At 42.7% G+C, this 4,877-nt stretch overlaps 1 pseudogene; it reads left to right on the top strand.

Annotated features, from left to right (window-relative positions):
* Positions 1-903: 903 nt before the first annotated feature.
* LOC132898998 (hydroxylysine kinase-like) lies at positions 904-4,344 on the top strand (annotated as a pseudogene).
* The last annotated feature ends 533 nt before the right edge of the window (positions 4,345-4,877 follow it).

The raw sequence follows: 4,877 nt of genomic DNA, 5'->3' as shown, positions 1-4,877 counted from the left end.
CCAAATCCTCTGCCATCACAGGGTTGAATGATTACCGGCCTGTGGCCCTGACACTGGTGATTATGAAATGTATGGAGAGACTGGTGTTACAGCATGTCAAGGCCCATATTCCACCTGGCTTTGACCAACATCAGTTCGTCTACAGGTCCAACAGATCCACAGATGATGCCATCTCCATCGCCCTCCACACCGCTCTCAGCCACATTGAAAGTCCCAAAACATACATCAGGATGCTGTTTGTTGACTTCAGTTCGGCATTTAACTCCATCAGCCCCAGCCGACTGATCACCAAACTGCAGACACTGCAACTTGGAACCTCCCTCTGTCTGTGGATCAAGGACTTCCTGACTAACAGATCCCAGCATGTCGGGATGGGTACCTCCACATCCTCCACCATCATCCTCAATACCGGTGTTCCTCAGGGCTGTGTTCTGAGTCCAGTCTTGTGCACACTGTACACCCATGACTGTGTCGCCACCCATGGCTCCAACACCCTCATTAAATTTGCAGACAATACAACCATTGTTGGACTGATCAACAATGATGATGAGGCACCATACAGGGAGGAGGTCTGAGCACTGGCGGCCTGGTGCAGTGACAACCACCTCAACCTCAACACCAAGAAGACAAAAGAACTCCTCATTGACTTCCAGAAGACAAGGACCACACTATACTCAGGCCTGAGCATCAATGGGGAAGAAGTTGAGCAGGTCAGAAACTTCAAGTTTCTCAGACTGCACATCTCAGAGGACCTGGGCTGGACTGTGAACACCACCCACATTATTAAAAAGACCCAGCAGTGTCGTCTCTTTTTCCTGAGAACGCTGAGGAGGAACACACTCCCTCCACCTCTGCTGAAAAACTTTTATCACTGTACAATAGAGTGTCCTGACCTACGGATGTATGGTGTGGTATGCCAGCTGCACTGTGTCCAAGAAGAAGCAACTGCAGCAGGTCATCAAGACTGCTCAGTGGATCATCGGCTCCCCACTCCTACGCCGGCTCCTCCGACAGGCCACAAAGATCCAGGATGACCACATCCACCCAGGACACTCTCTATTTTCCAACCTCCCCTCTGGCAGACTCAGTCATGTGTCCACACCAACAGACTGAAAAACAGTTTTCCCCATGGCTGTGAAGAGACTGCTGCAGGAATCATGACACACACACGCACGCACTACTACCTCCCAGTCAATGGACAATAACTCTTGCACCTCAAATATAGACTGCAACTTTAATACAGACTATTTATATATTACATTTTATCTGCACTTTACTGTTTTTACTATTTATGTTTAATATATTTTCTTGTGACTGTGACATGCAGCTGCTATAAGAGAGGTGCTGCCAAACAGATTTTCATTGTATTCTTGTACAATGACAATAAAGCTGCTTCTTCTCTTCTTCTGAAGCAAATTAAATAATCTTATACCGGTAACTTAAACACACAATACAATTTACATGTATTAATCTAAATTCAGGTAAACAATGTGCTGTTTTTGTTGTTTTATATCCAAATGAGAGTCGGAGCTTACCCGTCTGTGTTCTCGCTTCTTGAAGAAACAATCTGACTTTCAGTTGTTCGTTCAGTTCTCTGTTCATTCACTTCTTCCACGTAAGGGTGAGATGGCAGCAATATCCAGTTTAGAAATAAGACGGCTGCTCCACTCTTTCTCCATTCTGTCCATTACTGAGTACTCCGCCATTACTGCTCGGCTCAGGCAATTACTAAAACCCGGAACGGAACAGGATGTCACCGGCTTAAGCAACAACCATGGGGAGGTCGCTGCCCAAGCGATATGTCACATCCTGTTCCATCCTGGGTTTTATCAACAACCCTCGGCTCACTCCAGGAAAACTGGTGCAATTAAACTCACTTTCCTTTTAAAATAAATAAATACTTTCCTTTTCTTGTAGTTTTATTTAATTGTTGATACTGCACCCTCTTTCAATACGGGGTTATAGCCAACGCTCCTCAACAGATCAGAGGTCTCGTACAAGTCTTCAGTAAAATGTGCAGAGGAGAGACTACTTCATAGGTGTCCAATGTGCCCGTGAACTTCTTGCAAAATGTGTCCAAATCTTTGCAGTTTGAACATTCTTGGACCATGAATGCAACGTAAATCCACCTTCTGTCATGTTGCTGCACTGGCCAGCAACACATCTACATGGCATGGTGATAAATTAGCTCAAAATGGAGGCTCGGGGTTGCAGTCAGCTCTGTGTTTTAGTATCGTGGAAATGGTGAGGAGACCGATAGACTTCCTGCTGTGACGTTATGGACGTCAAGGTCATTCACTCAGACCACTACCTATATGTGACCCCTCACTGAATCCAGGGACACATGTCGGCTGAAACGAATCCGAGATCGCAAAAGAAGCATTTTTTTTCGAAATTTGTGATTTTTGTTTTTTTCCATCATGTGCAAGTTGAGATCTTGAAGAATGCAATCAGTATTTCAGATAATAGATTGTTTTGTTGGAAAAGCATACATTTTTTGTTGCAAATTGTCTCGTTTTTGTCAGGACTGTAGCCTGCTGGGGGGTGTGGGTAAATTACCATATGGGCCATTCACATGATGATTTAAGTCTTTTGGGTTTTTTTTTGCGAATCAGCTGTATGGATACGGGCTGAGCGCATGGCTACTTAACTGCATACAGGCATGTAATTTCACTATGGAATGAGTTACTAAACAGAGCACAGAGGAGCTGAAACACCGTGAAGCAAACAGACACACGGTATTTACATCGGAGATAACCATTTCTAGCAAAAAAACCCGCAACCTCGTTTTCCAGATTGAATGGAATACTTGAATGATCGGATGATACATGGACCGTTCTAGGATTACATTCCATCGGAGGCATTGGTGTGTGCAAGGCGACGTTTCTCTTTCTGATGGGGTAAGTTTATTAATCTAAGGCTGTGTGGTTATTTTTGCATGTAACAGAGAGTGTTGTGGTTTGGTTAAGCCTAGGTCACAACCGGACATACGATTTTTTTCTATAGATGATATAATGGTTAGACATGTTCTGCTCTGATTGATCCTTAGATTGTGGATATGGCCTGCAGAAATATCTGGTGCGTTTGTTGACATACCTGCCTGGAACCCCATTGGCTAAAATCACCTGCACACCACAGCTACTATATAAAATGGGGAAAATGGCTGCCACGCTGGACCAGATTTTATTCCAGGTGAGACGTCCACTTTAACAACTGGGTTTATTTATGTTTTGCATAAAAATTCATTATAATTTGATTAATTACATCTGAAACAAACAGCAGAATAATACTGCAACTTATTAATAAAAATAATAAATAAAAGAATTGAAGAAAATACAGATGATAAAGATTTTTAAAAATGAAAAACAAAGCAAAAAAGAGAAACAAATAGTAGAAAATAATTAGTAAAATGAATTTTTAAAATAGTGTAATTAGGAAATATTCATATCTTTAATAAAGTACAGTATATTAAATCGTATGTTGTTTTTTCATGAAGATGGAGCATGAGAACCTTGATGTTCTTCAGAGGGAGAATTTCATCTGGAATTTGTCCCATGTTCCTCTGATAAACAATCATCTCAATGTGTTGGATGGAGATCAGTTGCAGCACATCATTAGAGGAGTCCTTGATCAGTACCAAAATCAAGTGGTACCAAAACTCCCCTCCTTCCGCAAGTGTAAGTCAGGAGCTGGGATGCATTAGCATGTAGGGGTAACTTGCACTGGAGACACTGGGGATGCTAACTGGTACTTAGCCTGTTTCATAACAAAATAATAAGTAGCTGGCTATAACATTTTAACTTGCTTTTTTTTTTATAATTCTTCAGTTTGCAATAAGTTCTGAAATCATCCTGATGAGTGATGTCATGTGGTGTTGCAGGTATAAATCATGGAGATCTGAATGATTACAACATCCTCGTGGAGCCAGATGGACCATCTGGTTATACGATCAGTGGGATTCTGGACTTCTGCGATATGAGCAGCGGTTATTTCGTGTTCGAGCTGGCGATCATGATCATGTACATGATGATCGAGAGCAAAAATCCACTAGGGGTCGGGGCTCCAGTGATCGCAGGGTTTGAAAGTGTCTTTCCTCTGAACACTGATGAAAGAGATGCTTTGTATACGCTAGTGCTGAGTTGATTCTCGCAGTCACTGGTTTACGCACGTGCTATGGTTCTCCAGCAGCCAGAAAACAAAGAGTACCTGATGATCATGTCAAAAACAGGAGTTAGAATCCTCCAGCTTCTGTGGGAAAAAGGGAAAGAGGAAGTGGAGAAAATGTGGTTTGAAGGTCCTGAAAATATCTCAGTGCTGTCTGTTAATGGAAACCCTAAACACTAAGTGCTAATCCCAGCATGAGTAACCGCAACTGCTAACACTTTCTCTGATGTTAAATCTGAACCTCACTGCTAAGCATAAACTTTGATGCTAATCATGACCACTAATGTTGCAGTCATGATCATATGGCACCAGCTTGTCATAACTCCACAGACTTTTTATTTCCTGTTTAATTTTGCAAGATGGATTTGAGTAACACTGATGCAGATGAATCTTACAGGAGATATTTTGGCAATACCCACTTGTCTGCCAGTGACTTACTATTGAGGGACCAAAGCTACTTCAAGTCTCCAGGGTAAGAAGTTAGCATGTAGACTTGAATTAGCCTTGGTCCCTCAATAGTAAGTCACTGGCAGACAAGTGGGTATGGCCAAAATATCTCCTGTAAGATTCATCTCCCCGTGTCTGCATGGGTTTCCTCTGGGTGCTCCAGTTTCCCCCACAGTTCAAAGATATGCAGTTAGGTTAACATGGGATGGCCTTGGGTTGAAGTGCCCAAGAGTGGCAGCGTGCGAGTATGCAGCGGCTTTGCTTTC

This window comes from Neoarius graeffei, chromosome 15 (assembly GCF_027579695.1).
Source record: "Neoarius graeffei isolate fNeoGra1 chromosome 15, fNeoGra1.pri, whole genome shotgun sequence".
NCBI lineage: Eukaryota > Metazoa > Chordata > Actinopteri > Siluriformes > Ariidae > Neoarius > Neoarius graeffei.
This window is presented reverse-complemented; position numbering and strand designations above follow the sequence as displayed.